The following is an 11,251-nucleotide window of genomic DNA, read 5'->3' as shown; positions in this document are numbered from 1 at the left end:
TCTTGAGTTTAGATGTTTTATAAAGCATAGCTGTCTGTGATTCTTCCTTCAACCTTTTAAGACGCATGGATTATGTAAAATTTTCAGAGCAATCAGAGGATTGGACTTTTATCCAGTTGCTTAACCAGATCAAATGTTTACTCCATATAGAGAAAATTCTGAGATGCAAAAGTTTTTGATACCTTTCCATACAAGGCATTTTGTAAATGATTTCTTGATGTTTTCACATATATTTAGAAGCTGAAATGGATCCCTGAGCCCAGGTAACACAATCTTAATGATAATATTAATATGTTAGAAATTAAAAGTGTTCTATTAGCTGAATGAATAAATTGGCCTTAAGCCTGCAGTCCCAGCTAGTTGCAGAGCTAAGCCCGTGTTACTTTGACTAGCTTCAACCACATTCTTTCCTTGTGTTCTCTACTTTTCTGTGTGATTTTTCTAGAATCATAGAATCATTCAATGATTTGGATTGGAAGGGACCTTAGAGATCATCTAGTTCTGTCCCCTCTGCCATGGGACCTTCCACTAGACCAAGTTGTTTACTGCCCCATCCAATGTCACTCTTGGACCACTCAATAGTCTCCTCTTGGACACTAAGCTCTTGATCATAACTCTTTGACTGCAACCATCCAGCCAGTTCCTTATCCACTGAGTGGTTCATCTGTCAAATCCATGTCTCTCCAGTTTCAAGACAAGAATATTGTGTGGGACAGTATTAAATATTTTGCAGAAGTGCAGGTAGACAATATCAGTTGCTTTCCCCTTATCCACCAAGTCTGTAACCCCATCACAGAAGGTCAAAAAATTTGTAGAGCACAATTTGCCCTTAGTGAAGCCATGTTGTCTGTCACCAGTTACTTCCCTATTTTCCTTATCTTTCATCTCTAGTCTTGCTCTCACTTTATTAGCTCTCTGGAAGATACTATTTTATTCTATATTTACAAAGCATTTGGCACAGGAGAACTGATCATCCTGAGCATAGTTCTTAGGCATTAAAACAATATGAATATTAAATAATTTCTTTTCTTTAAAGCCAACTACTACTTTGGGGTACACTCTTTATGTGTAGAGAGGGATGGGACACAGAGGGATGAACTTTGCAATATATAGTTCATACTATGTTCACAGAAATGTTAAAAAATAAGCAGGCACAGCATCACAAGCAATTGAGAATGTGTTTCTCAGGATTCATGCTACGTTTAAGTGGCACTTGTTATCTTATCTTATGCTGCGTAATTCCAGTAGAAGGAGAATGTATGTCTTTCTACTGTCTGCTGACAGCAGGAGATAATTCATCATCCAGTAAAGCTCTTTCCATCCTAGTTCTTGGCCTAAATCCAGATTGTCCTGGGTCCAGAATACACTGGCTTTAGCTAGATCGGCTTGTAATTGGCCTTTGGCTAACTCCTCTATGAGCCCAGTCTGATATTGGTATGTAACTATTCAGAGCTGGTTTATTTGATGCTGGTTAGGTGAGTTTGTTTTCATATAGAAGAAGAAGAACCATTCTTTTTCTAAGCACATTTCAGGCTAGGTTGATTGTTTTAACAATAAAGCAAATTATCAGACCTTATATAAAAATTGGTGATATACATATAGGTGGCCCCCTTACCAGCTCTTTTGACCTTAAACTGTATTAATTTCTTCCCTGAATGAAATTCTGTCTACTTCAAATAGGCACCACTTGCTTCTGTTAAAGCAAGTGAGAATATGGTGGTCTTGAGTTTAAAGTTGTCCATGGGATTTAGAACAGCTCATCTATGAAGAGCAGTTTAAAGACGGACTGTTCTTTGTTCCTATAGTCTGCCACTTTCCATCAAAGAATCCTGGAGGATAACCAGGCTGTAAGAAGAAAACAAAGTATTAAATTATCAGGATGGAGTAACACCATGGTCATCTATTACAGACGTATTTATAACAGTGTTTAGCGATCTCTAGAATTTACTCCTTACTTTATTTTAGGGCTGCAAATTCATCCATTTAAATATAAATGAAAATTGATACAAAAAAAAAAGTCTATATTTGAATAGGCTTATTTAGCTGCTTCGGCAGAACAAGACTATAATCTCAAGTGCATTCTCCAAAACAGTAGTTAAAGATGAAGAAATAGGACCCTCAGTTTCCCTCAGGAGTCTGTTCCAGAGACTAACAGAAACCCAGTATAGATGAAGTAATAGGTCAGATTGGTTAACTTTAAGAAAACTGTAAGGCATTTTATCTCCCCCTTTCTTTCTTCCCTTCCTTTCCCAGGCCAAATTTTTACTGCATTTATGGTAGGAAATGAAATATGATACAATTAAAACAATGGCATTTTTTAGCATAAGAATTCCTTCTTCAAAACTCTACTTATAATTCTCTTGAAAGACGAAAGCATATATTACCACTTTTTATTCTTGTTAACCCTGGGAAACAATGTATCAGTGACAGATAGAAATGGTTTATATGTGGTTTAAAGAGCAGCATTATTAAGTACTGCGTCAATGGCACGCTCCCGACACTTTCTTTCCTTCAGTGATGCAGAAGGAACCACACCTGGGTTTCAACCCCAGCTTCAGTTATCAAGTGTGGCAGTTTAAAAAAAAACCTTTTTGAATACATAAATGAAGACAGCACTATAAGAAATCAACACAGTACCCTGTAATGCTACTGATAGTAATGTCTTTTGATATTTTACCTGTGTTTAAAATATTCTATTCCCTTTGTTAATCTCTGGTCATCCTGGTGACTTTTGCATCCTTATGATTACAGCAGTGTGTTTAATTGTCAGATATTACACAATGTGATTCCTTTGTGAACAAGTTCAAAATGGCACTTTTGCTTGCCTTCAGCTTATTACACCAGCTTCACAGGTTCTCTGCGTCACTGAAGCAGCACAGAGAAGCTCTATAGCAGAGAGTCTACCTCAAGCTGTAATTAATCACCAAGGTGCTGACTAAGCTGTACTGTGGCACTTTTTGTAAGTCAAGGAATCTGTTTTCTTGACATCAGCCAAACTCTTTTCCCCTACACCTTAGTGATGGACACTGTGCAGTGTTCTGGTCAAGCTTTTGCCAAAGGTTTCTACATTCAGAGATGCTTCATTGTATGCTTAGGGATTTATTCAAGGTAGCTTGCTGTCCTTTACTGAATGCCATTTTAATGTTAAAATAAAATTTAATGAGTACTAAAAAAGGAGCAAATTGAGCATTTTATTTTTATTTATAAGCTTCTAGGAGTGAAATGTTACCAAGTCAGATCAAAGCTTATGGTGTTGGAGTTCTGTTCTGCGGGAATGATTTACACAAGAATGATATCAGATACATTTTATTGTGGCCTCCAAACAATTTTACAAAATAAGCTGAGCTGCACAGCACTTTACAGGCACTTGCAGATTTCCAAGGCGGTGCTAGCTCAGCTGAAAACAGATTAGTTTGCTGATTATTAGAAAACAAAAATTTCTCAATAGCTGGTAGCTAGAACACTGAAATGGAAGAAGTTCATTTCCTCTTACAAAAAGATTTCTTGTTACAGAAGTTATAAAACTTGCCCCTTCCTGCACATATTAGAAGTCGGGGGGGGGTTGTGAGTTCAGGGGGCTGCTTCAGCTTTTTGGAAGTAAGCAATAGCAATACACTGAATGAACTAACATATGGCTGCTAGGAAGCGGAAAGGGCACTATCAGGATATAATTCACGGGGAGCAGGGCAGTGTCATTCAACGGCTGCTGGCTTTCTGAGGAGGAGAAAACTCCCTCTGAGGAGAGTTTATTCAGCTGTGTTGAATAAACTATTCTCCTTGCTTTTGAGGGATAAACACCACTACCCTAAATAGCTGGCAGAAACTGCCACAGAGAAGGCAGAATAGAGTCAATTATTTTCGATACGCACTTTTTTCCATACCCATTAATAGTGAACTTTTGAAAGCAGTGCGCATGATTGTCCGTAACTGCAGTATATGTATATAACAAGAAAAGACTTCTCTGGAATACGGCTATGAAAATCTCAGAATGAGAATTATGAACTATCAATTCATAATCTGAAATTCTCAGGTTATGAAATGCAAAATTCTGGGGATTTCAAGAGATGCCCTCTTGTCAAATTGCTCATATTAACCCAAAACTTTTAGTATGACCTTCCTTACAAGAACTCTATATTTTGAACAACTGTAGATTTGTATCGGTACCTGAAAAAATTTTCTACTTGAGATTAAATATTTTGGAATATGTTCTCATATATTTTAAAGAGTATAATTAAGTAGTTTCTTCCTGTGTTGTTTTTAATTTGTCTTTAACTACAGACCTTCCACAAAAGATGATGCTTAATTATAATAACATTTAACTGTTATACATGTCGCTTTGTACAGACTACAGATGGAAAACAGAAAAAATATTTCATATAATCTGATCTTTTGTTATCTTACTCTGCTACTACCTTCACCATACAACTCTTGTTGACTTCCAGAGGAGGAGAAACAAGCCTGAAATATTTCTTTCTGCTACCTTCATTGACATTATCAGCTCTTTATTGTGCCTTAAAATAATTCCTTTTCCCTACTTGACTGACACCTTTATTGATGTAAGTCTTAATTATCGGTCTTTCTGGAGTTTAACTCAGAAGTTTTTGTTAAAAACTCTCCTCAAAAACACCCTAACTGTGAGATACCAGCATATCTTCCAGGCACAAAGCGGAAAATGATTGAGCATTTAAAAAATGTGGGTTTAATCTCAAATATTGGGACCTTTTGACAGTTGTGTGGTGCTTACTACTTGATTTATTGGGATTCACATGAAAAGATCATGAAAAATGGTTAACAAAACAAATTGTTGACTCCTTTTCCCATAATGTAAAATAAATAAAAAACCAAACACAAAGCTCAGAAAAATGAACAATTCCATCTCAAAAGCTTTGGATGTCTTTTCATCTGCTTTACTGCACATTTTATGCTCAGTTTCTCTCATCCTGGGTTAGGCTTAATAAGGTGGCAGAAAACAGCTATCTCCTTATTCCCTTTTCTGTTCAAATGACAAGATTATTGCATAACATTAAGTCTGGACAAATCTAGCTATCACTTTTTGACATCCAGCCATTTAAGGAGAGGGAGGGAGTTAAGTTGTCACATCAGAAAGCCCTGTTGAATGTTCCTAAGGCTTCTCTCCAGGACACTGGTGCTTTGTGTGAAGGCCTTTGTTTTAAAAATCTTTTGGTGGCTGAAACAGACCAAGGTAGATGCAAATGAAAGCACTACTCTTAAAATCCAAAACCAGAATATTGGAGTCCAACTCTTGTTTCTTCTTCTATTGATACGCTATTTTCTACCTGCAATGGTAGTCAAGGTCTCAGTTTGGCTCTCAGTTGACAGTTGTGAGCTCTTTGATGTGCAGTTGGTCTGAGTAGAGAAGTATCTTCCACTATTACCTGTTAAAAGAAAAGAGTAATCCTAGCTCACACAGTACAGAATGATGGTTTCTGTACAAACTACATGGCAGTTTTCAGCTAGCTCTGATTGCTTTGTGCTATTTGTGCTGCCTGGAATTAATGCAGACATAAAATATTTTTATCTAAAAATACCTTTCTTAAAATCTTAAGTGAGAGACAATTCTTTACATGATCGCTAGTCTTCTTGTTCATAGAAAGTTCTTTTTCTGTTTCCCCATTTTTCTGTCAAAAGAAGCAAAAATATTGTATTGCACTTCACTTTAGAATTATACGCTCATATTTAAAAAACATGATATTATAAGCTATTATAGCTCTCCTTAATTAAGAAATTCAATATATGCTCTTGCAGATGTTTACAAACTAATATGCACTTAGTGCTTCTCTCAGAGCTTTTAATATCTGCAAAAGTATTTTCATTCTACTGAGAGAATTTCATAGGTTTGTTGGTTTGAACTAATTTTCCTTCCTCTCTCTTTATGCTTATTCATAATGCTGCTGTTGATACCACTAAAATACATTCTGATATCTGAAAATCAGAGCAAATTGTTTGTTTCTAATACCAGACAAAGATTTGGAGCAGTATGGGGAAAGATGGCTTTCTCAAATCTTCTGTTTTACATCTTCCAGAACAGAAACCATGCTGAGAAGCCTCTTAAGACAACTTCTGACTTATTTCCTGATATAAGTTGAAAGTCACGGGTTTTGCAGAATTGTGTGTTTGACAGTCTAAAGATCACAAGAATAATACTTTCAACAAAGTACTTGTTTTAGTTCTAAATCAGAAAATAATATGTAGCAATTGCAAACGCTTGCTAATCATGAAGGTTTTTTCTCTACATTAAGTAATTATGCTGAACTGACACTGTATCTAGATTAGTTGCTATTGTTTTCTGATTTTTCTGGCTGCATAATGAGTGGCTCAGCAGGTCACTTTATCATCCATCTCTACCTGACCAGTTAATATTCCGTGTGGATGTAGAAAGTGAGCTGATGCCTGCTTACCTTTCCCTTGGAGGACACCTGTCATTTAGGAGTCACTCATTGGGAACAACCACTGTACTCTATGCCCTATTAATTTCTTCATGTTAGCCATTAGGACAGGGAAAGGAATTTACTGCAGTAAAGTGGTTTTTACAGCGACTAATTAGGTAACATGAGATGAGGAACCCACACAATTCAACCACCTAGGACAATATTATCTTCAGTTCAGCCCAATAAAATATGACAGACATACAGTGGCCACGGCAGATACTAAACCTTTTCAACCATAGACATTTAAAACATCAGGAAAGTAAAAATATTTAAAATAAAATTTTCTAGGCAGATGTGTGCTTCAGGGTACTCAGAAGAGGAGGAGAAAGCAGATTTTTAGGCTGAATGGCTCTGCCATTAATCAGATTAGGGTAGAAGCCACCGAAGCTATTCTTTTGCCTGTGTTGAAGACACAAAGTTCAAAAATACTGAGGTGCTGGAGCAAGTCTAAAGAAAGACAATGAAGCTGGTGAAGGGTCTAGAGGGTAAATCCTATGAGGAGCGTCCGAGGGAGCTGGAGAAGAGGAGGCTCAGGGATGACCTCATCACACTCTACAACTACCTAAGAGGAGGTTGTAGCCAGGTGGGGGTCGTTCTCTTCTCTCAGGCAACCAGTGATAGGATGAGAGGACACAGCCTAAGGTGCACAAGGGGAGATTCAGATTGAACATCAGGAGGAATTTCTTCATAGAAAGGGTTGTTAAACATTGGAATGGACTGCCCAGGGAGGTGGTGGATTCACCACCCCTGGAGGTGTTTGAGAAATGACTGGTCTTGGCACTTAATACCATGTTCTAGTTGACAAGGTGGTGATCAGTTAAAGGTTGGACTTGATGAACTCAGAAGTTTTTTCCAACCTAAATGATTCCGTGATTCAGTGATTCTACCCTTACAGCCAAACTCAGAATACCTTCTTGCCTTGCGGCAATAGCTGATGCCATGAGGAAATGAGAAGTGCACACATCTGATCTCCATCTTTGTAAATCTGACACAGATGTGACAAAGTTAAAAATGAACACAGAAATTGGTAGCACCTACTGTGTAGAAGACATATTTTGAACGTGATAGTGAAACTTTCTTTCCTGCATGCTCTGAGCAGGCCTCATCCTTCACAGCTCTCAGCATGCCTTGGCGATGGATGTGCTCAGACAGCTGAAAAACTCAGTGCATTCCAACAGAAACTGCTTTGGATGTGCATAGGTTGTCGTGACAGTAGGTGGAGAGAATGAAACACTGAGGAACTGGGAGAATATCACTGCTGTGCTCTTCACGTTTCTGTTGTTCTGCTAATGCCCAGTCTGGAAGAAAAATGAAAATAAAATGTAAAATAAATGTGGTACTCTGGCAGTATTTATATAGATGGTGAAAGGTAAATAAAGAGGCATGAAAGGTCAGATAGGAAAAGAGCTGGAGGGCAATCTTTTTGTAATGCAGTGGAGAGTGAACCAAAGTATTTAGATATGAAAAATGATGAGGTTATAAATAAAGTTATAGGCAAATACTTTTCAGAGCAGCACTGCTCAGAATTTTCAGCATCTCTGTGTTGAATTTAGATGCCTCTTTTCCAGAAGGTATTGGAAGACACGCATCTTAAAATCTCAACCATTGCTTAGTCATCATTTTGCCTGTGTCAATAAACTTCAGACATAAAATTGTATGATCATTTATTTGAACTCACAGACAAAAAGAAATCTTTTTATGGATGCTGGGCATCCAGATCTCCACACCTTTACGCCTCGGTCATGGAAAGGTGATTCATCAACAAAAAAGGACCACTAGCAACTGCCTCGGCTCTAAGGCTTCGGACTGAGACCTGATGGAGCAGTTCTGACCTTCTCTCCAGTAGAGGGCAGCGATACACAAAAACTCACTGTATTTTCAAACTGAAAAATTTGTAATGTGGTAAATAGCAGCATATGGAAGGAATTCATGTAAGTGTGCATACAGATTAATTATGTAGTAACAACAGTCGATATGATGACCTCTTTCACCATCAGTCAAAGCAAAGAGAACTTCCTCCAAGAAGAAAGAGATCAAAGTGTGAATATAGCATATAATAAGGTCTTTTGCATTTGGGGTCATTTGATAAACAGCAGATGGTTGAAGATATTCATACTGAACTATCTCACTTCCCCAAGCCATTTAAATGTTTTCTTTCAGAATCCTACTTTTCTGATCTAAAAACTATTTTGGAATATTTTTCTTCCAAGCATTGCTTTCTTCATTTGTTTCTCGCTCACATACATTCGCTTACTGTCCTTCCTGAAACCCTCTGCTTCACAGCCACTTCTCAGTTTTGTTCATGTGTGCCATCTCTCCCACAGCCAGGTGAAGAATCTTTCCTCCCATCTTGGAAATCTTCCCTCCAATTTGCACATCTTCTGAGACACCCATGAGTATTAGGACTACCAGCACAGTCAAGTGTTATGCCTAAAATCTGAATAGTTAGTGCCTCACAAAGAGCATCTACATCATTATGTAAAGCAGCTTGAACTTCTTATTTCTCCAGGCTGCAGATTCCTCTAGAACTATCAGGTGAGAATTTACAGGAAGTCTTCCTTCTCCCAATCCCTTGGCCCAGCCAGACCAAAGTCAGGCAAGCAAGGAGAATCCAGAAAACTGATTAAATGGTTTACATTCACCATAGGGAATGCGAGTAAAAAAAAGAAACAAAAATTACCTTGCTGGCTTTTATTTTAAGGTCAGATCATTTCATGCACAAATATGTCCTCTTTCTTCTTACTCTTCAGTCTTCAAAGGAAATTGCGCCTACTTCATTTTCTGGAAGTTTGGATGAAGGCTAAAAATATCTTACCTGTTTTCATGACTACCTACTAATGACTACTAACTAATGCAATCAACCTGTTTGGTATAAATACTCTCATAGGACTATCACACATAAAATGAATAAATCTGCTTTATAAATTCGTAGGCCTACGAAAGGCAGGCTAAATCTTCACATAATTATATAGGAAACATTACACAAATTCTACTCTGAGATCCTTGCAGACCATCGTATTTTAAACAACAGATAATGTCAGATTTGAAACTGGCTTGAAAATTCAGTTCATGATGACAAGTCAAAAAATTCTTGCTAAGTGATAAAGTAATATATGACATAGGATAGTGCTGTATATACACCAAAATAAAACAATGAACCCTTTACTATTTAGCTTATTTACCTGAGTTACATCAGATTCAGCATCTGTGTTTCAGTTAAACAATTAAGACAGTATGTGTACTTTTATTTTATATGAACAAACAAACAAATAATATGGCTTCGGGGTGCAATTTGGTTTTTTAACAACGTCACGGTGACTTGATTTATACAACTTATTAACAACAAATTTAGTCTTTTTTATTTTAGTGCAGGACTTCTGGGAAGTCCCAAAGCATTTTATTGTCAACATCTACATCCAAGAATCGACAATCTTTTCAGTTATTTCCCCTCTACATCACCTACATCTACAACTAAAAAAAAAAACCCCAGCAAGTATTTTTAAATAGATTGACCAATTTTTTCCCCAGTCAGCAAGTTGACTGCTTGATAATTAACAGAATTATCAGGTGTCAGAATTTCCTATCCTACCTAGCCTGTAGATATGACCTCTATTTTTAATTAAAAATGTCAACAACACTTCATCCTTTTCTCCTTGTTTTACTCCTGAGACATTAGGTCTACATTGTCCACTACAAACAAAACATTAGTATAAACAGTATACCATATGATGTTGCCACGATTTTTTTTTCATGTTCGTCATTTAATAAACCTTTTTCTATGACTAATATTAGCTTTTAGTCCATATGTATTACTTGTTGGGTAAAAAGAATAAAATATCAAGTACCTTCCTCACAAACTTTTCCTGGTTTGGGCCTTAAGAAATCACATCTTGAAACTTGCTGGCAGGACCCACTAGTAAATTTAGGACTATCACATTAGTCTGAACATTCTGTTTTAGCTCTTTCATGAATTTTATGTCAAAATCTCATTTATATGCATATATGCGGCTATACAGCCAAGAGATTGGTATAGTATTTACTACTTAGCAAAGAATTGGTTTCAATCAATGTTGAAACACCTTTTAGTAGGTCATAAACCCTGGTGGAAATTTGAGTGTACCTGATCGGACACGCGAGTATCAGGGTGCCCTCACAGTGGCCTGGATGAGCACAGCCTTTCACTGCGTTTTCACTTTCTATAATGCTAACACAAATATTTGTAGTTGTACCTACAGCTCTCACAAACGCCCAGCTCACGCTCCGCAGTTCCAGCCGCCCCTAGACCCACGGCCGTGCAGCCGGGCGTCCCCAAGCTCGGACAGCGGGGACCCGCGTGCTTTGGGGGGTCCACCTGTCGCGCCCCCGCCTCTGGCTGCAGTAGCACCCCCGGGAAACGCCGCGTCCCCCTCTCCCGCTCCCCCCGCGCTCCCCGGCGAGGCCGTGAGCCCTGGTTGAGGGCGCCGCATCCCCGTCCTACGCGGGGCATCCCCGGTGCCCAGGGCCGCTCTCCGGGTGGCACTGTATGGGCAGAAACATGGGAGTAGGTTGTTTTTTTCCAGCTGCTTCCTGCCGGGCGCTGGTAGCCGGGGTACATTAGGGTCCCCTGCGACAGAGGCCCTGAGGGTCTTTCCCGAAGGCACGTCCTTGGGAGCGGGCGGGAAGGGCGGTCGGGCGTGCGGGGCCGGCGCGGAGGGGCAGCCCGACCGCCGCCGTAGTAGCGAGCTGCTCCTCCGGTGGTTGGGCTGGGGAGCGCTGGGCTCCTCCTCCTCATCCCCCCCAGCAGTGCACAGCCGGGCGTGTGA

At 38.9% G+C, this 11,251-nt stretch overlaps 1 long non-coding RNA gene across 1 annotated transcript; it reads right to left on the bottom strand.

The window, feature by feature from the left end:
- Positions 1-1,784: 1,784 nt before the first annotated feature.
- On the bottom strand, positions 1,785-10,779 carry LOC120323627. Its single transcript, XR_005564282.1, has 3 exons — positions 7,488-10,779; positions 5,298-5,396; positions 1,785-1,845 (listed from the first exon to the last, which is right to left on the bottom strand). It is a non-coding gene; the product is annotated as an uncharacterized LOC120323627 (long non-coding RNA).
- Positions 10,780-11,251: the final 472 nt, after the last annotated feature.

The sequence above is a fragment of the Pipra filicauda genome, unplaced genomic scaffold (assembly GCF_003945595.2).
Source record: "Pipra filicauda isolate LSUMZ 115617 unplaced genomic scaffold, ASM394559v2 scaffold301_size890592_pilon, whole genome shotgun sequence".
In the NCBI taxonomy this organism is placed as follows: domain Eukaryota; kingdom Metazoa; phylum Chordata; class Aves; order Passeriformes; family Pipridae; genus Pipra; species Pipra filicauda.
Note: the sequence above shows the minus strand (reverse complement) of the source record. Positions and strands in the feature narration are given on the sequence as shown.